This window comes from Cryptotermes secundus, unplaced genomic scaffold, assembly GCF_002891405.2.
Source record: "Cryptotermes secundus unplaced genomic scaffold, Csec_1.0 scaffold47, whole genome shotgun sequence".
Classification (NCBI taxonomy): domain Eukaryota; kingdom Metazoa; phylum Arthropoda; class Insecta; order Blattodea; family Kalotermitidae; genus Cryptotermes; species Cryptotermes secundus.
The window spans coordinates 1,250,482-1,271,813 of NW_019721002.1; the positions used below are offsets into that span (position 1 = coordinate 1,250,482).

At 46.1% G+C, this 21,332-nt stretch overlaps 1 protein-coding gene across 3 annotated transcripts in view; it reads left to right on the forward strand.

Moving 5' to 3' along the window:
• The first annotated feature begins 2,591 nt into the window (after nucleotides 1–2,591).
• LOC111874136 (glutamate-gated chloride channel) overlaps nucleotides 2,592–21,332 on the forward strand; it is a 96,203-nt gene continuing 77,462 nt past the window's right edge. The window contains exon 1 of one of the 3 annotated variants that reach the window (XM_023869384.2): nucleotides 2,592–2,802. The gene's annotated coding sequence lies outside the window, so the exon portion shown is untranslated. The remainder of the gene's footprint in view (nucleotides 2,803–21,332) is intronic. The other 2 variants (XM_023869376.2, XM_023869367.2) reach the window with 2 other exon arrangements.

Sequence of the window (21,332 nt, forward strand, 5' to 3'; positions counted from 1 at the left end):
GATACACATACCAAGTTTCGTAAAGACTGGTTCAGGCGTTGTAAAGTTGATGTGGGAAGGGACATACCCAGACACACAGACAGCACGGTGATCTCATAGATCTGCTTTTTTTTTTTATTCTGAGTTACCTTTATGTGCAATTCGATGGACTTTCAACAAGGCTTTTTCGTATCTTCAGGGAAGATTCAGAGGCAGGTTTAGCGGATTCTTGGCAGCGGAATCCATAATTACATCCATGCAGATCCATGTAACCACAAAGACTTGTGGAGATCTGTGTTTCTCTCGTCGAATATTTCCGGCTTTAAGATGCCCCTGCAGTGGAAATGGAACCCATGACCTGGCAGAACAATACTGTGACATGTAAACCCATTGCCAAGTTAACAGCTGTGTAAACAAGCGACAGCACGACAGCCGTTGCTAGGGAACAGCTCTGGGAACACATTGTTTCCCCGGCGACAATAGAATACGCAATAATGGAAGAGACGTTTTCTGTGCGGGCCGTGCCGGGACTATATAACGAGGACCGGCTGCCATTACGAGGCACACGGTGTTCACTCCTGCCTCGTAATCAAAGCAATGTGACTTTGACTTTGATTACGAGGCAGGAGTGAACCCCGTGTGGAGGCGGGGTCGAATACCTCCACCGTGACCCTGCGGGTCGTAAGAGGCGACGAAAAGGGAAGTCTCAAATCTGAGACAGTAAAATATGGTCTCGAGACCCTAGAAAGACTGCACTGGCAAGGGCCAGCAGCACATATAAAAGGCAGACCCGTCGTCTCGTTAGAGAGGGCGCCCCACAAAAACAAGACCGTAACTGTTAAAGGTAATAAATATCTGGTCATGAGCCCCATCTGGGGCTCGACATCAAGACTTACTGACTGACTGATCGTCAGTCGCAATGTGACTTGGACTTGGATTACGAGGCAGTCTTCAAAAGGCAGATAGAAGAGTATGAGGTTGGTGTGAGATGGACGCCAGCCTGCGAGGACGTGAGCCCAAAAGCAGGAAAACTTCCACTGGTGAATCAGTTGAGAGTCGCAGTTGTGAGAAGTGAGATATTGAAAGTTGAGGCCGGGGACAGATTGAGAACAAAGAGGAAGAGGAGCGTCTGTCGTTGGAAGCCGCTACCAAGTAACGACTAATGAAGACTGAGAAGAATTTAAGTATGATGTACTTACTGTGATCTTTGGACTGTATAAACTCAGTGAGACTGTCTTTGCTATTTCTAGTTAAGAGTGTGTGTGTATAATAAATGAAATCACAAACCAAAACAAACCCGTGGTTTTAGTCCGCAAGCGAACTATACCGACCGCCTCTGTGGTCTAGTGGTCAGAGTTCCTGGCTACAGATCCAGAGGTCCGGGTTCGATTACCGGCGCTACCAGATTTTCTGAGAAGTAGTGGGTCTGGAACGAGGTCCACTCAGCCTCGTGAGGATAATTGAGCTACTTGAATGGAAAAGTAGCGGCTTCCGGTGTAGAAAACCGAGATCAACGGCCGTGGGGATTCGTTGCGCTAACCACGCGACACCATCTATCCGCTAAAATTGGCACTAATTTCATCGACAAGCGGCGGTCGCTCGTTCGGTCAATAAATGTAATTGCCAGTCTTAAACCTCGTCTTTAGTCACAATCACGTGACAATATCAATCCAGAATCGCACAGCAATCATGGCAAATTTTGGAAGACGGCAGATGAAGACACCCAATGCTACAGAATTGAGCCCGGAAAAAGATGTGGGCGAAGCAGGTTTGCAGCTTCGCATCTGGAGAGCCGCTTAAGCGGAGCCCACTCGAGTTGCCTCCCGGACCAGAACAAGCCACTGGACCACACAGACTGCCACGCTTCGCGCTGCGAGCTGAGAAGCAAAGCTGTTCTGTTCTTTCTTTCCTGTTCTGAGTAAACATTACGACAGGTTCGGATTTCGGGTTCTCACAGGCCACGTCACAGAGTGGCCCGAACAATAGGGCGACACTAAGAGTCCTGTTCTTCAACCAACGGAACCAGGACGCGGTAGACACTCTACGTCCTCTAATGAGAGGTAGTACAAAGGACACGAATCAAATTGGTTCTAGATTTTAACAAAAAGTTCTTTAAAACATACTTGTAAATAGAATAATTATTATATAAGATTTGAGGCTTTCACGGCGGTGACTATGACGAAAGCAGTCTTCTGGGATTTGGCACCGTGTATATGTGNAGATTTATAAATTCATGCTCATCTCTGTAACTGTTAAAGGCTAATATTTTATATTCATGACGTAATAGTAGTGTATTGATGACCAATGACATGGTAATAGTAGTTTCCTCATGTACTGATGTGTCCTTCTGGAGGTGGTCGCTCCGACCGAAACATGTAAAGGATGAAAAATTAAAAAAAATATCAGCCACACTGGAGGGCGTTAATAATCTTCTATATACAATCTCGCCATCTCATTTGACGCTAATAACGTCTACAGTTAAACAAACGTCATTTAATACGCAAGGAAAGAGGAACGAAGTTGGTGCGCGCGAACTGTGCCCTTTTGCTGAATGAGGTTTATATACATCTGCTTTCAGAGCACCGCCTGATTAGGCAGTACGAATAATCCTTCATCTCTTGTCGTCATGGCAACGCGATGTGGTGCCCGCGCATGCGCAGGGAGGTACTGGGAGCTGGCCGAGTGTTGTCCCGGAGGAGGGTAGCGGCAACAGAAGAAGATGATCAATAGCGAGGTACACCCTGGGCGCCCACAGCAGCAGCTACATCGCCGTCGAAGTGACCACCGAAAGTAGAGGCCCTCGACTGTTGCGGACCGAGACAGGTAGGTCGCAGTTTTCTGTATTCAGGCCTTCTGCCCGTGAGATGGTTTGTGCCGCTGTTACCCTGTTTGTTTTTTACCTGTGGTGACCTTGAAACTTTCCACACCACGCGCAGTGCAGTGGAGGGCAGATGTGGCCACGTATCGAGGATTTCCTCCGCGTTCTCTCATGCCTCCTTTTTTTTTCTTTTTTTGTCTGTTAGTTCACGGTGTTTTCAGTATCTATAGGAAGAATGGGGGATTGTAGATGAACTGGAAAGTATTGGGAAGGAATCAGGCTTGACGTCATCAAGATACTATCCCGGAATTTGGCAGGAAGTACAAAGGAAAGTCACGAATATCCTCAGGAAGGATATTCGGTGCCTTGGCCGAGATGCGAAACGAGCAACTCCAGAAAGCGACACTAGTGCGTCACAACTATATCAGTTCGTTCGCCAACATCACCACTCAATAACAATCTCATAATCAGAATTTATGGTAGATTTGGACAAAATTTCATGCCTGTATACGCCGTCATTTAACCCGCTGTTGTCCGCAAGATTCTGTGTTTATACGACCGCTTGGCTTGCTAGTTTACATCTGTAACGACCTGCAATTCCAACCTCACCCCACCTCCCTTCGCGATTTCCCTGAACTGAGGGTTGTAGACAAGGCTTGCAGAACCGAGTGTTTTATATTCATGATGCCGTTGGAATGGGTACCGCTACCTGCACAATGGGACACATCTCCCTTCCGTTCGTGAAACATGAAGAGACCAGGTGCAACCTCACTCGCTCCTCGAGGCCGCATCTCAATGTTTTACTGTCGAAACTTTACATGATCGTTTTCGCTTGTGACGCTCCTGCAAAACCGAAAGTTCCTATCGAGTGTTCAGAAATCCTGTTTCTTATATTCGAGAGGTCCCAGGTTGAAATATCGACTAGGAAACCACATATCCTGAGACGTGACGTGATTTTACTCAGTGCATTGTTGGAAATCCCGGGATAATTTTTTGAATTAGCCCACGACCGTTTCCTCCCAATTGCTTTCCAACTCATTCTTTTCTAATAATGCCACCATTTCATTCCATGTATTCTGAGCTACTGATAACGTCGTTAAACAACAATTAAATAAGTGCACAGCGTTTGTTAAACATCGAACTTTTGACCTCTATCGCTTTATGCATTATTTCCGTCACATTTATGATGTATAAAATATTTCTTTTTCTCTGAATTTCCTGTAGCGTGCGCGGATCTGACTGAGAGGGCACACAAATTTTATGAAACGTTCTCCGTACTTTTGCCAGTATGTACGGTGGCAACAGTTGCTGAAGTGAAGAATCAATATGAGGGATTTGAATCCTCATTCCGAACTATATTTAACTTCACGAGGACACTTTAATAACTTAGAGTGTTAACCCTTCTTCAAAGTTTAAGCTACTGAATATAGTGACGGCGACAAAGAACAAATCATATCCCGGACGAAGAACTAGTATTCTTGCTATAAATCTCGGCATATTCTCGGATTACAGCGATTCTGAAGCCACTCCGACAAACACACGAGATCTGTGGAGCAGTGTTTGTTTGTGGCAGCACATCAAATGTTCCGTTGTTTTCCTGTGGCGTGTTCCTGTAATCACACTAAAATAGCTAACCAGCAGCTTCACGGAACTTGTGACGAAATTACGAATATGTTTATGTTGGCACCGGCAAGTATGCGAGGCGTGCGCGGTAACACAGACCGACTTCTTATCGACTGGGTGGCTTGCTCACTACGCAGTTGTGCCTGAAATCTGAGCAGATGTGTAATCACGAGTCCCACTTCCTCACGACTAGCTTACAGACCATCTAACCTGCTTAGCTATCGCGAGAGATCAATTTATCATACGAGGTAAAGCCACGTGACTCTACCTAAGATAAAATAGTGGCTACCTGGCAATAAAAAAAGACGAATCCATCCCTGTAACAGGCCGTGAAGGCCCGTAGGGTTGTGAGACGTCGAGGCTCCCACATTTTCTAGACAATCGGCTTACAGATGGCGGTGAGTTTGTCAGCCTCATGTGCCGGCAGTCCGGCCGCCCTTTACCCCCAGAAAGACTCCTGGTACTCATTTCTGTTAGAGGATAAGTCGACCCCAGGGCCATAGTGCGGCTGGAAGGATTAGGTCAATTGAAAAAAAAATCCAATGACATCATCGGGATTCGATACAGCGACCTTCCGGCTTGTAGTATAGTGCCTCAACCAGTCCTGGTGATCAGCCTAATTTGGGTATGTTAGGTGCTTCTTCAGATCTGGGCCACCGACCAGACGCACCTCACGGGAGGATCTGAAACAATGCCGCGTACTGCACGCCAGGCTACCTGCAGGTCTCCCTGCTGTCATTTCCGGTTGGACTCACTTTGAAGACTTCTCAAAGGAAAGGGGAGGTGAGGAGTCGAGGAGTATTGTTCACTTCACTCTCTGATGCATGACATCCTTCAGGGCGACAATTTAGTAGCGCTCAAAAACATGCCATAAACCGCAAAGTGAGAAAAACATCTTTAATCCTTCCAGCCGCACTATGGCCCTGGGGTCGCCTAAGCTTCTAACAGAAATGAGTACCAGGAGTCTTCCTGGGGGGTAAACGGCGGCCGGAGGGTAAGGCTGACTTCACCGCCGTCTGTTAGTCGACTGTATAGAAAATGTAGGAACTTTAACATCTCAAAACTCTATGGGCCTCCATAGCCTGTTACAGGGATAGCTTTACTTACTTTTTGTGGCATCGAGGAAGGCAGATGAGTCGCTTGTCTGTTCAGACAAAACTTTGACAGTTTCTTCAAACATGTATTGTTACGTTCAGGAACAAGTACAACTTCTGAGTCTTCTATCGATGGATAAATGCATTGTCTCTTTATAGTTAAGAAATAGAGGCTCTACAGTGGTTTATTTATTTGTTTTTAATCAGCACTACTTAATACTATTAAATTTTCCTTTTATTTGTGTTCTAAGATTTTTTTTTTGTCTTTTAGGGCTACCTTTGCTTCACTAATCCGGATTATCGCCTAAACCGGATGATCTCCCCCCACCAGTTACTCCGGAGTAGCGAGGTTTCACTATATATGTTGTTTTATTCTCAGTGAGTTAGACTCAACTTGGATTCGAAACAAGGAAGGGCTTCCTCAAAATGGCTAGTACAATCCCTGCAAAAAATACCAAGATAGCGCTTCTGATAGGCCACGACCACTTCATTCGAAATCGTTTGAAATCCCTCAGTAGTCCAGGTGCTTGCATAACCCACAGGAGACGCAAACCGGGTGCAGTGGCGGTCTCACTGTCCGACCCCGCAAGTGCCCAACATGGTCTCACTTCGCCGTGCTCCCTGCGAACTGCAGCAGTCCCAAACTGGAGGAAGCGCGACACAGCATGGCCTCGTGAAGGCAGCATTTCCCGAGCCCACCTTGCAGTGGTTATGGCCTCAGCTTAGTTTCAGTCAGTTCTGAAGGTTTCACGGCGGTGGTTAAGAACAGTGCTTGTAATCTGGTATGTAACGCCGTGTTACCGAAGATTCTACACATATTATGGAGGCAGCACATTCCTTCGAAACGTCCGTAACTATGCACACATTACATGGCGACAAGTGTCAGAAGTGTCCGGGGCTCCCCACGCTTCCCAATTTAAGTCCTCCCGCTGAGAGACACTGTACAACTTATGCAACTTGCAGAGCATCGGTAAGTATCAAGATACAAGCGTTACCGTGCTCAGTAGCCTCTTGCTTAGACTCTAGACGTTAAGATCTGTGCGATATGACAAAGTTTTAATTTCTGTTTTGCCCAGTGTGTTCAGGAAACTTAATAGCATCATAAAACGTTCTTTTCTTCCATGTTTGTGTTTATTGCGTACATTGAATTGGAAATAATGGAAGTGGTCGTGTCCTATTTCAAGACATTATCTCGGTACTCACCCATAGAAAAACAAGCGAAACCGCAAATAAACAGGTCAGTTGAATATAATAACCCAATGAAGGAAGTGAACTGCGTTAACCTGCTCGATTTGTATACAGTTTTGTACGCGATGTGAAAACAAATTCTGAAAAACGAACTGCCTTGTTGTTCTCTGCTTGTATACTTGACCCTGAATGTTTAGGTTTGAAGGACATGTACCCGGGGGTGAACATCCTGAGAGTCACGTCCATTAATATGATTACTCCGTGTATTGGGGGGTGAACAATGGCGCCCGTGACAAAGGCAAAGAATGCAAATTGAATTTTCTCGATTCCCGTGGAGGAGAAATATTCGTGACCCGAGAATATATTAATAGAATCGTTGAGTCAAAACGACGCAGTGTTTTTGTTGGAGACTCACAGCTGTCACTACGAAGAATACTATTTTATAGTTCATGACGCCGTGAGGTCTGATAGTTTATCGACGTTTTTGAGGTACGACTTGCTTCCATCTTCAGGATCAAAGAGTAAGCCAAGCAAGTAACTAACTAGAATGAAGCAGTAGCTAACCTTGTTTACTTATTTTATTGCTAGTGGGGTGAGCAACAAAGTCCCTTGTACTGCGGCCACTTCTGGCCTATTGTACCGGCCCCAGATGATAGGTGAGGGTGATTGTGGAGCAATTGGTGGAATGAAGATTGGCAGGGGAAACCGAAGTACTCGGAGAAAACCTGCCCCAGCGCCTTTGTTCACCACAAATCCCACTTGACCAGACCCGAGATTGAACCCGGACTGCCGTGGCGGGAAGCCGCGACTAACCGCTTGAGCTATGGCGCGGCCCAACCTTGTTTACTTACTTGGTTTACTCATCAACTGTGATTGTGGAGGCAGTAAGCTCATTCGAAACGTCGGTGAAATTGTGTGTTATTACACGGCATCATACTCTAGAATAGAATGCGTTTTCGATTTTAACAGCAAGGACACAGAGAAACACGATTCATCTGAAGTACTCATATGGTTCGACATCGTAAAACAGCCTTCATACGTGTCTCTGATTCAGCTATTCATTTCTTTCATTTTCGTATTCGTTTCCTTCTTAACTTTTTAAACGCTGAATGCAGGACATAGGAATACAAACGTGTCTGCTTACGTGCGCGCGCGTCCGTAACCTAACCTAACCTAAACTAACCTCAGTTTATTCTGGATGTTACTAATAAAATCCGGTCTTCAGGTTATGTAGAGGGCGAGGAGGAATGCGGTTGGAATCTCTGGGAAGATGCCACCTGTCGAGAATTCTTGGCGTGTTTTCTGTCTCCAGACAAAAGGCTGGGTGGCCACAACAGAGGAAACGACAACCGCTTCCCGTTGAATTACCCTTCATCATCCACATTAATATTATCGTTTAAATCTCTATAAACCCCATGTGGAGTTCTGTACCTGTAATTCCGGTAATATTAGCAGACCACTGTGGCCGCGCGGTCTAAGGCATGAACAATCTTCGCCAGCTCGAACACTGGGGTCGTGCGTTCGAATCCCACTCGATGAATGGGTGTTTGTGTTGTCCTGTGTAGGTAGCGCCCTTGCGACGGGCTGATCCTGCGAAACTGAGAAGACGGACAGGGCCCATCAAAGGGCCGTAGAGCCATTAGTGATTGAATGAACTCCTGTAATATCATCTCGGGTAGGGCTGGCTCAAGAATATCTATTTTCATGAGTTTCCAAGTATTTGAGGGGAAATCTTCATGTAAAACCTTTCTCTCTTCTGCCGACACACAGCAGCCTGCATTACTGACTGATGCAGCGATGCGGAACCCTCTGGCTCTATCTGACCGCTGCAACGACTTATCGTTACATGCAGTCTAGTTATCTGGGGAGCAGAACAGACATGAGTACGCGACCGGGAACAAAGCCCGGCTTTGTGAGCCCATAGCTCTTTGTTCTCGCTGATCAGTCGGTAACGCCACCCTCCTGGTTCGCCCCCAAACTCAGCCCTGTAGCTGTCCCTGCTTCGAGTTTCTGAACTTACCGGTACAGTAGTGATATTCGCTGTGGCCTGTGGAGGCCAAACAGAACAAAGACAGAACAAATGAATCGCTAACAAAAGGAAAACGAAAACAAATCACGAACATAGGCAAAAAAAAGAAAAAAGGACAATATCAACACATAAGTAAGTACATAGCTCCAGTGCAGGGGGTCGATTTGTTTTGCTTATTAAATTCTCTGTGAACAAAATGACAGTCTTACATTTGTTGTTCTGTACACAGTAACCTCTCGTCCTGCGCGAGGGATGCGTTCCTTGAAAGCGCAGCTTTCTGTGAACCTGCGCTGGGCGAACTCTTTGGGGACGAGAGTTCGGTTCCATATATACGTACACTGTTACATAGCGTGACATGTAGACCCTTTGGCAAGTAACAGCTGTGTAAACAGGCGACAGTACAGCAGCCGTTGCTAGGGAACGGCTCTGTGGACACGACAGAACGCACAATAATGGAAGAAACGTTTTCTGTGCAATCCGTGCCGTTGGTTAAGCCAGTTGACTTGCAGTTGTGAGAAGTGAGAAGCTGGTAGCTGAGGCCGGGGACAGTGCGGGAACTCAGAGGAAGGGGTACGTGCACTATTGGAAGCCGCTACCAAGCAACGGCTAGAAATCTATATATATGCTGTAGTTACAGTGATCTTTGGAGTGTGTAACTCATTGACGCTGTCGTAGTTATTTGTAGTTACGTTCTAGAAGCGTTAAATAAATTCAGTTACCAATCCACACCTCGTCTATAGTCACCCCATCACGTGACAGTAGACTGAATAACAAACCAACTGGTTGTATGAACACGCAGGCAAAAGCTAAACTGTTTTGAACTTTTAGTCATTGTATATTTCTTATGTTACTATAGTTTGCTTGTAAGGCCGCGTATAATCGAAAATTTTCGCGTTCGACAAACAATAGTTCACATTTATTTTCGGTGGACGCGCATGAGGGGAAGTGTGGGAGGAGTAGAGGAAGCTGTGTACAGTCCGACTTCTATGAGGGGAAGTGTGGGAGGAGTAGAGGAAGCTGTGTACAGTCCGACTTCTATGAGGGGAAGTGTGGGAGGAGTAGAGGAAGCTGTGTACAGTCCGACTTCTATGAGGGGAAGTGTGGGAGGAGTAGAGGAAGCTGTGTACAGTCCGACTTCTATGAGGGGAAGTGTGGGAGGAGTAGAGGAAGCTGTGTACAGTCCGACTTCTATGAGGGGAAGTGTGGGAGGAGTAGAGGAAGCTGTGTACAGTCCGACTTCTATGAGGGGAAGTGTGGGAGGAGTAGAGGAAGCTGTGTACAGTCCGACTTCTATGAGGGGAAGTGTGGGAGGAGTAGAGGAAGCTGTGTACAGTCCGACTTCTATGAGGGGAAGTGTGGGAGGAGTAGAGGAAGCTGTGTACAGTCCGACTTCTATGAGGGGAAGTGTGGGAGGAGTAGAGGAAGCTGTGTACAGTCCGACTTCTATGAGGGGAAGTGTGGGAGGAGTAGAGGAAGCTGTGTACAGTCCGACTTCTATGAGGGGAAGTGTGGGAGGAGTAGAGGAAGCTGTGTACAGTCCGACTTCTATGAGGGGAAGTGTGGGAGGAGTAGAGGAAGCTGTGTACAGTCCGACTTCTATGAGGGGAAGTGTGGGAGGAGTAGAGGAAGCTGTGTACAGTCCGACTTCTATGAGGGGAAGTGTGGGAGGAGTAGAGGAAGCTGTGTACAGTCCGACTTCTATGAGGGGAAGTGTGGGAGGAGTAGAGGAAGCTGTGTACAGTCCGACTTCTATGAGGGGAAGTGTGGGAGGAGTAGAGGAAGCTGTGTACAGTCCGACTTCTATGAGGGGAAGTGTGGGAGGAGTAGAGGAAGCTGTGTACAGTCCGACTTCTATGAGGGGAAGTGTGGGAGGAGTAGAGGAAGCTGTGTACAGTCCGACTTCTATGAGGGGAAGTGTGGGAGGAGTAGAGGAAGCTGTGTACAGTCCGACTTCTATGAGGGGAAGTGTGGGAGGAGTAGAGGAAGCTGTGTACAGTCCGACTTCTATGAGGGGAAGTGTGGGAGGAGTAGAGGAAGCTGTGTACAGTCCGACTTCTATGAGGGGAAGTGTGGGAGGAGTAGAGGAAGCTGTGTACAGTCCGACTTCTATGAGGGGAAGTGTGGGAGGAGTAGAGGAAGCTGTGTACAGTCCGACTTCTATGAGGGGTAGTGTGGGAGGAGTAGAGGAAGCTGTGGATCCGCGTGAGGGGAAGTGTTGGAGGAGTAGTTTGAGATGTGTTACTTAGGCGTTTACACAGAGAAGACACTAGAAAATAGTGACGCATTGTTACTGAGGAATATGACTCCCTCTCACTGTCAGTGGACGCAACCAAATCCGGTGTGCATTGTGCAGACAACTGCCAGTCTGCGCAATAAACTCGTTATGGCGTTGCGTGGGATTGTAGCAACACAGTGCTGAGAGAGATCACTCGTTTGTTTTCTTTATCCTTAATTTTTTGTTTTTATTATCTTCCTTGTTTTATTTTTGTTGGGAACCTCGAGGGCTCGCTTGTCGGAACAGGTTTCTGCAGGACAGTAGGGGCGCCTGACTTCAAGCATACAAAAGAGACGCTAACGGCCTCTACATCTACACTTTCCTTTGTCTCTGTATGTTACCTAACGACGCCTTCAGTATCAGCGTCGGATGATGGATGAATTGGAAAGGATTTGGAAGGAAGTGGTGGTGGCCTAATTGAGATATTACTCCCGCATTTGCCTTGAGGGTCTGAGGAAAACCATAACGATTTATATCGAAAATCGAGCCGAACAACTCGGACAAGAAAGGCATAGAAAATGTTGCTGAGGGAACTGTTTGGAAAGGGACTATTCATGAGACCAAAATGAGAGGGAATGTAGGTTTTGAGAGTGGAAGGTGGATAAGGTTCGTTCCAAATCGTGGGCTTCGGTGATGATCTTCAGTGTTGAAATTTACTGAGAAGTGATTAGCTTGCATCAGCGGCTCAGATGATATCGAGTGTGAAGTTTAGTTCGATTGTTATGACAAGTGATTCTGCTTTCCACACGGTGTGATTGGCACGTGGAAGAAATAAATGGTTGGCCAGACAAGACATTTGGGATAAGTTACAAAGAGAATTACCGGAGTGTAAAAGGCTTTTACGACCCAATTGTGTAGCTGCTGTTGGCACCCCAGTGTTTTGCCACATGAAATCCTTATAGCATATGTTTTCCTTCGAACAAATAAACTGAGAACTTTAATGTTGGCATTGCCGCAAACAGGTCTTCTTAATGTGTCAAATTATATATTGAATTTGAGGTTATCCTAGCTGTGATTATGGAGAGCAACTCGTTATTTTTTGGAGCATGCCACCGTGTAGTCTCGTACTACACCGCATTACATCAAATATTATTTTCACGTGTATTAGTGACTATAGACGGGGTTCGAATTAGATGGTTGGATTTATTGATCACTCCTTTACAATCGCTCTTAATCACAATAAATGACTTCCCAGGACTCGCTCCATTCTGATCTGAACTACGACTGACTTCATTAACTCACGAGTCAGAGTCAGAGTCACTTTATGACGTGTGGTTTACAGCCAATCAGTTCGTCTTGGGGAAAAGCTCCTCGAGACTCACGAGCAGTAATTTTATTTTCCAACTGAACACTTGCGGTTGTAGTCCTTATGTAATATCCTCTCTGACGAGAAGATGGGTCTGTCGTTTACAGTTGATGTTGGTCTTCTCCAGCGGAGTCATTCTCAGGTCCAAGTCAGGACAGTGATAAATGTGACGTGTTGGTTTCCTAGAATCTGTCTCCATGGAAACGTGTTTGCCGATTCGCTCCTTAGCAACGGGTCTACATGGCACAGTATGAGAATCTAATCTGCTCCTTCCAGCCGCACTATGGCCCTGGGGTCGACTCAGCCTCAAATAGAAATGAGTACCAGGAATCTTCCTGGGGGTAAAGAACGGCAGGCGTGTAAGGCTGACAACCTCACCGCCATCTGTGATCCGATTGTCTAGAAAATGTTGGAGTCTCTATGTCTCAGAATCCTATGGGCCCCACGGCCTATTACAGGGATAGTTTTACTTCTTTTTTAAATTATCGTATTGTTTGATATCAGGAGCAGGGACAGCCCTTCCTTCGCCTGGTGTTCTGCATTGAAGCATTGAAATTGCATTCAGAATCACTGGGTTTCTGGGCTCTGCCCATCGTCCGGTGCTCTAGAAGCTAGAAAACATAACGGTCCGGAAACTGGATCTATTTTCGTCCTCTGGCGAGGGAGGAGTGGGAGACACCTACTCAGTAGGGTCCCTCAGAAATAGCTAACCTCAATCACTGGACAACCCTTGTCGGGTGATGGACAAAGTCCAAAAAGCCAGAGATTCTGAGTGTTACACACCACCGTCAGAACCCTTCAGAATCAAATTGCATGCTTATTATCGCAATCTTATGGATACAGGCTGATATTCTCATTGATGAGGGATCAGCGGCGCTACACAGTGGTCAGTGGCGGTCCACAGTGATCGCATTTGAGGCACCAATCAATGCTGCAGATTTCTGAAATAACAGGAAGTTTTGTCGGATTTGAGGTTGTCACACCGGTAGTTATGAAAAGTTCTATCTTCTGGGACATAACGCCGTGTACTCCGTTAAAAATCAACCGAGGTTTCGGAGGAACATATTGCCTCAATCATCAGGGTCGAAGAACAAGACGAGCAAGATGTCAGCGTAGGAGCAGGTGGCGAGCAAATATTTTATTCAAAATACTTTTCTTGCAATGTATATTGCAATCCCCTGCCTCTATGGTCTAGTGGTCAGAGTTCCTTGCTACAGATCCAGAGGTGCCGCGTTCGATTCCCGATGCTACAAGATTTTCTGAGACGTAATGGGTCTGGAACGGGGTCCACTCAGCCTCGTGAAGATAATTGAGGAGCTGTTTCAAGAAAATAGCGGCTCCGGTCTAGAAAACCGAGATTAACGGCCGTGTGGATCCGTTGCGCTGACCATGTGGCACCCTCTGTCCGCAAAAGTTGGCACTAAATTCATCGACAAGCGGCGGTCACTCGGTCGGTATAGTTCGCTTGTTAATGAATGAAATAGGTGGACACATGAGTCAAGTTTCTATGAAGTGTAATATCTTTGATGTTTATTATTAGCTTTGGTGACCACAAAACGAGACGGCGCGCAGTGCGGTCACTTTGCTTTGTCGAAGTTTGTAATTGCGACAAATGAACGTCTATAGCAGCCAGGTATGCAAAAGCTCGGGGACCTAATCAACACTGCTGTTTGTGCGGAAGGCAAATTTAGATTTTGGCCTCGGGAATGCGTAGTAAATTCTCTGGGGGGGGGGGGTGCCCTTTCCATTCGTAACAGTTATGAATGACCGGGGCTGGCTCAGGTTACCCGCAATGCAAACAATCACCGCGACATCCAACACCGAAACCATATAAAGTACAGAAGCTCCTCTGAATGAGAATTCTTCATGAAAATGACGACAGCTGACGACAGAGAGACCATTTCCGAGCAACTTGATGTGGCAGGAGAGCTCTAGTCTTGCAGTAGAGAGAGCGTGGGTTCGAATCTTATTGAGACATAGCCTGATTGAGGTTTCTGGTATTTTCTTTGGTCCTTCCAGGCAAATTCCAGGTTTGTATCTAGGTTAGGCCACGACCGCTTCCTTCTAAATCCTTTCCAATTCATTATTAATCAGTCACCGTACTATTCGACACAATCTAATCGCAGCGTCATCAAATGAACGCGAAAGAGGAAAAATTAGTACTACCTGCAACCAGCTTATTCAGGACTCTGTCGGCGCACTGTGTACACAGTCTCACGGATAATTAAAACGATTTTATCGTATGGAGCGTACAAACTGCGAAATTGTGCTGGAACAAAATGCATGAATTCACTGATGTTGGCGCGACGCCCTCCCATGGGCCACTCTTGCCGGAAGCACGAGGAAGATTTTTATCAGCCGGCACTTAGAAGCCGCAGCGCCGTTCAGCGTACATCGCTTCCCTCCACAGCCCTAAAAGTGTAAATGGATTTGCTTGGCCCTTCGGAATTATTGGATATTTGCAGAGTGAGCACAACGCAAACACAGCGCCTGGCTGACGCAAGTCATGACGCGACAATTGAGGCGCCCAGGGGTGTCAAACTGCGCAAAACAGCTGAGAATCCGTCTCAATAATTAAACAATAGAGAGCACGGTAGCGTAGTTGGTTGGGGCACTATGCTACAAGCTGGAAGGTCGCGGGTTCAAGTCCCGATGAGCTCACTGGATTTTTTCAATTTACCTAATCCTTCCAGCCGCACTATGGCCTTGGAGTTGACTCAGCCTCTAACAGAAATGAGTACCAAGAATCTTCCTGGGGGGTAAATGACGGCCGGCGCGTAAGGCTAACAATCCCACCGCCATCTGTGAGCCGATTCTCCACAAAATGTGGGAGCCTCGACGTCTCACAACCCTATGGGCCTCCATGACCTGTTACAGGGATAGCTCCACTTTTTAAATTACTTTTTACCAACAAAGTAATAAACTTACAAACCAATTAATTAATTAGCGGACATTAGCAACATTCCCGACAAGCTGACTAAATAAACTAGCACGAATTACCGGGTCTGATAGTAGATCGAAGAGACTGGTTTCTGTCTACAATAACCTGCTCGCGACTGGACCCTAGTACAAGCCAGCTGCAGCCACTCTACATAGCCAGAAGCTGTTCCTTCTGGATCGATTTCCTCGTCAAGAATCCCACATTTATCTTCTCTAGCGTTCCAAGTCCACAATACAGGTTTCGTGTGAATCTGTAACACTATTACTCGACGAGTTAATTTACGATGTGCCTTTCTATACACATGATAGCGCTAAAGTATAGTTATCCCTCGCCAAACCACATCGAAATATGAAAAATGAAAAATTCTGTTCACAACTGAGTACATACTTTAAAAGACACGTGGGATTTGGGAGCGAGAGGACTTTCAGACTGTGCTGAGGGCAGCTGGAGAGACTGAAACCGCGAAAGGAAATATCCAGGATTGGCTTCAGCTGGATGAAGGAGACCCAGGATTTCAGCTTCTGACAGAGCGAGAGGACTTTCAGACTGTGCTGAGGGCAGCTGGAGAGACTGAAACCGCGAAAGGAAATATCCAGGATTGGCTTTAGCTGGATAAAGGAGACCCAGGATTTCAGCTTCTGACAGAGCGAGAGGACTTTCAGACTGTGCTGAGGGCAGCTGGAGAGACTGAAACTGCTCAAGGAAATACCCAAGATTGGCTTCAGCTGGATCAAGGAGACCTTGGATTTCAGCTTCTGACAGAGCAAGAGGATTTTCAGCCTGTGTTAAGGACAGCTGGAGAGACTGAAACCGCACAAGGAAATACCCAAGATTGGCTTCAGCTGGATAAAGCAGACCCTAGATTTCAGCTTCTGACAGAGCGAGAGGACTTTCAGACTGTGCTGAGGGCAGCTGGAGAGACTGAAACCGCGAAAGGAAATATCCAGAATTGGCTTCAGCTGGATGAAGGAGACTCAGGATTTCAGCTTCTGACAGAGCGAGAGGACTTTCAGACTGTGCTGAGGGCAGCTGGAGAGACTGAAACCGCGAAAGGAAATATCCAGGATTGGCTTCAGCTGGATGAAGGAGACTCAGGATTTCAGCTTCTGACAGAGCGAGAGGACTTTCAGACTGTGCTGAGGGCAGCTGGAGAGACTGAAACCGCGAAAGGAAATATCCAGGATTGGCTTCAGCTGGATGAAGGAGACTCAGGATTTCAGCTTCTGACAGAGCGAGAGGACTTTCAGACTGTGCTGAGGGCAGCTGGAGAGACTGAAACCGCGAAAGGAAATATCCAGGATTGGCTTCAGCTGGATGAAGGAGACTCAGGATTTCAGCTTCTGACAGAGCGAGAGGACTTTCAGACTGTGCTGAGGGCAGCTGGAGAGACTGAAACCGCGCAAGGAAATATCCAAGATTGGCTTTAGCTGGATAAAGGAGACCCAGGATTTCAGCTTTCGACAGAGCAAGAAATTGCTGCAGTGATATTTCTGTATTTATTTTCACGAGCACTAAATATATTATAATATTTACCATTTATTTGTTTTCTAAGGTCTTTTGTCTTTTAGGGCTATCTTTTGCTTCATTAACCCGGATGACCTCGCCCCTCCCCCAGTTAATCCTACTTAGCGAGGGTTTACTATAATTACTTAAAAGAAATTGTACAAGTGAAGGGGCAACTTACCCAAGTATGTCTATTCACCTAGGTCAGTTGGCAGAAATAAATTTCCTACTGTGAATGTTAAAACTAGACCCCTTTTACATTTGTATTACTTGCTTTTAGGAATTGTCGAGTGTCGCTAGAATTTAACTTGGCAAATTCACAGAATGGCCAACAAACCGTCCAAAGTTAAGTCTTCTAAAATGCGATCGTGGGCTTCCTGTTGGATAGCGTCATTTCTTTTATATAAAAAGGTGCTTCAAGGACACTCCTGACCTGTGTGGATCAGAGTGAACCGACATCGCTCGCTGGCATCAGTCCGAGGTGACAATTAAACCTCTCACGTCTCTAATATCAGCCACAAAGTGGCGTTCCACGCATTTCTTGCTGACTATACTCTGTGCCACAGTGTTTGGGACATTGCTGTCTATACTCTGTGCCACAGTGTTTGGGACATTGCTGTCTATACTCTGTGCCACAGTGTTTGGGACATTGCTGTCTATACTCTGTGCCACAGTGTTTGGGACATTGCTGTCTATACTCTGTGCCACAGTGTTTGGGACATTGCTGTCTATACTCTGTGCCACAGTGTTTGGGACATTGCTGTCTATACTCTGTGCCACAGTGTTTGGGACATTGCTGTCTATACTCTGTGCCACAGTGTTTGGGACATTGCTGTCTATACTCTGTGCCACAGTGTTTGGGACATTGCTGTCTATACTCTGTGCCACAGTGTTTGGGACATTGCTGTCTATACTCTGTGCCACAGTGTTTGGGACATTGCTGTCTATACTCTGTGCCACAGTGTTTGGGACATTGCTGTCTATACTCTGTGCCACAGTGTTTGGGACACTGCTGACTACTCTGTGCCACAGTGTTTGGGACATTGCTGACTATACTCTGTGCCACAGTGTTTGGGACATTGCTGACTATACTCTGTACCACAGTGTTTGTGACATTGCTGACTATACCCTGTGCCACAGTGTTTGCGAACATTGCTGACTATACTCTGTGCCACAGTGTTTGCGACACATTGTAATTCGGATACAACGCAAACTGCCCTTAGAATAAAACTTAATTTACATATTTCAGTTTAACGACTCTTTATACGAAAAATGCCATTAAATAAAAACATATACATTTTTATTGCAAATAAATACAGAATGATTTTGTTTTGTTCTTTGCAAATCTATAAATAAATATTATGAAATATCTTCCGAACATGGGCGAGCATGTCAATTGTAAATAACAGCAGAGCTCATTTGTTTGACCGACGCTGCTGCTATTGTCAGTTCCGCTAACATTCGGTTCCACGTGAATTCGTAGGTAGAACTGAACGCGTGGAAAGCAGTTAATTGCAACACATTCATTTGTTTTCAGTCGGTTTCTTCTCTATATTTTTAGTGTTCAATTAAGTTAATTTTGGTAAATGATATTCGACGAGGTGGCTGATGTTTTCACAATTAGTAGTACGTGTGCGAGTGGTGTGGGGAGGGTCTGTAGAAATCATTGAGGTCCAATTGAAGTTTTAGTACCCAAGATATGAATTACGGTTATATTAAATGTAACGATAATTAAATTATTGTTTACCAGTGAAATTAATTACGGCAGTTAATTGAAGTGGTATGTAGGGCACTGTCAATGCAATATGAGTATATGGCACCGCCTGTTTATCGTCATGTCCACTTTGATGTTGCACCAGAAAACACTTCAGTTTCGGTGTAGATGTTTGCGCCCGCCCACACGTGCAATGCGCAGCCCGCAAGCTGAAGCCTCACAGACAACCCAGGGAGGAAGGAAATTCTTTTAATGAAACACGCGAGACATGAGACGGCTATCTGAACTTTAAGACCACATGAAATATATCTCAAATAACTGAACATAAATTTCCCCTCTGGCGAAAAACTGAATCTTGCTTGAGGCACTATGCTACAAGCCGGAAGGTCGCGGGTTCGATTCCCGATGAGGTTATTGGGTTTTTCAATTGACCTAATCCTTCCAGCCGCAACTATATCCCTGGGGTCTACTCAGCCTCTAACAGAAATGAGTACCAGGAATCTTGCTGTGGGGTAAAGGGCGGCCGGCAGGCGCGTAAGGTTGACAATTGTCTAGAAAATGTGCGAGCTTCGACGTCTCACAGCCCTATGGGCCTCCACTGCCTGTTACAGGGATAGCTTCACATTTTAACCGAGATGAGGGCTTGTCACGTCAGTTTCGAGAATTGAAGTTATCCAGGATCCGAGCAATGCTCAGTAGTCTCGGTGTTCATGGAAGTCCTGTCGGTCGGGTAAGTTGCTACTGGCCCTTGAGAGCACAGTGCTGAGGGGCTCACGGCCCTGACAGCCGTGGATGGAGGACTGCTGATTCGCGTACAAGAATCAGTTCTGTGAAGGGATGTAGACAAGGCAGGGCAACCTTTTCTTGCTGTGCGCTTTTGTAGTTTTCTGGTTTGTTACCAGCACCAGATGGAGATATCCCCAAAATATCTCGAACCGAGAGCGTACTTTCTTCAGCATGTACGCTAGAGACGGCTCTTGGGGGGGGGGGGGCACGAAAATTGGCGTAGAATTTCTTGAAGCGTCACGAATCTTTGTTCCCATTTTTTATTATAACATTAAATGATTAATTGCTTATTTCAGTGCTCTTCCTTCCTCAGAGTTCTGGCTGGTATATATTGATACCAGCAAGCAAAACATACACGTCCTGATTGGAAAATTAGTACTGCTTCTTGTTTTTGAATAACAACATTTTGGGTCAGTGGGTCAAAAAAATACGATCCGTGGACCGCCGATCACGCATGCCTGCTTTTGTCTCAGAGTGGAGCAGGGACCGAGTAGCTGTGAACAAGGCAGCCGAAAGCACAGCCCTCGTCTTCTGTCCGCGCAGTTTGAAGCCCACATCAGACCGCAGTCTGTATCAGCAACGCATTAATCATGTGCTGAGTCCGGCGCCAAAAAGAAACCACGCCCACACGGAACGTGAGCCCTCGCGCATACCAGCGGCTTGCCGTCTTGCCATTATAGCCGACATTTAGAGCACTGTCACCCTGTACATCCTGCTTTAACTGCAACCCCTTCACTTTGCCCACAGAGTGTGTCTGTGTGTTCCGTACGGTTCTCACAGCGACTGTTTCCCTAAACAGCATTAACCGGTTGGGTTTTGTAGCGGAGACGTAATGTGTTTCCCGTGAGGTACGGCTGAATTCTTATATATACTGCATTCTGCCCACAGAGTGTATTTGTGTGTTCCGTATGGTTCTCACAATAAACAGCGACTGTTTCCCTAAACAGCATTAACCGGTTGGGCTCTGTAGCGGAGAGGAAATGTGTTTCCTGTGAGGTACGGCTGAATTCTTATATATATACTGCATTCTGCCCACAGAGTGTATTTGTGTGTTCCGTATGGTTCTCACAATAAACAACGACTGTTTCCCTAAACAGCGTTAACCGGTTGGGCTTTGTAGCGGAGACGTAATGTGTTTCCTGTGAGGTACGAACTGAATTCTTATATATACTGCATTCTGCCCACAGAGTGTATTTGTGTGTTCCGTATGGTTCTCACAATAAACAGCGACTGTTTCCCTAAACAGCATTAACCAGTTGGGCTTTGTAGCGGAGACGTAATGTGCTTCCTGTGAGGTGAAATGAAAGCTATCCCTGTAACAAGTCATGGAGGCCCACAGGTTTGTGAGACGTCGAGGCTCCCACATTTTCTAAACAATCGGCTCACAGATGGCTTCGGCCTTCAGCGCCGGCCTCCGTCCTTTATCCCCAGAAAAATTCCTGGTACTCATTTCTGTCAGAGACTGAGTCGAATCCAGGGCCACAGTGCCACTGGAAGGTTTAGGTAAATTGAAACATCCAATGATCTCATCAGAAATCCAAACCGCTACCTTCTAACTTATTGCTTAGTGCTTCAACCGTTTCCTGTGAGGTACGAACTGAATTTATATATGTTGTGACGTGTATGGTGATTGCATGACGAGTAACAATGGGGGTTCGGCTGCTGAACTCATTTATTCGACACTCACATGTTGTAACTACAAATAATTGTAACTCTCTAAAGATTACCGTAACTATAGGCCTCAAAATTATGTTTTCAGTGTCTGCTTACTAGTCGTTGCTTGGTTACGAATCTCATATGCTTACGAAAGACTTTCTGACTGCCTTGAACGACATCTGTCTCACAAATGAATTAATGAGTAGAGTCAAGTCTTACGTTACGACCGACGGTCAGTCGGCCAGTCTCTCTTGGAATAAAGCACCCATCTGGACTCACGACCTGAATGTTATTACTGTCAGTTAGGGATTTCATCATAGGGGGTGCTCTCTCTAGCGAGAGGACGGATTTGTCGTTTACAATTGCCGCTGGCTCTCGCCAGCGCATTCTCTCTCGGGTCCGAGTCCCATGGGACTCGCG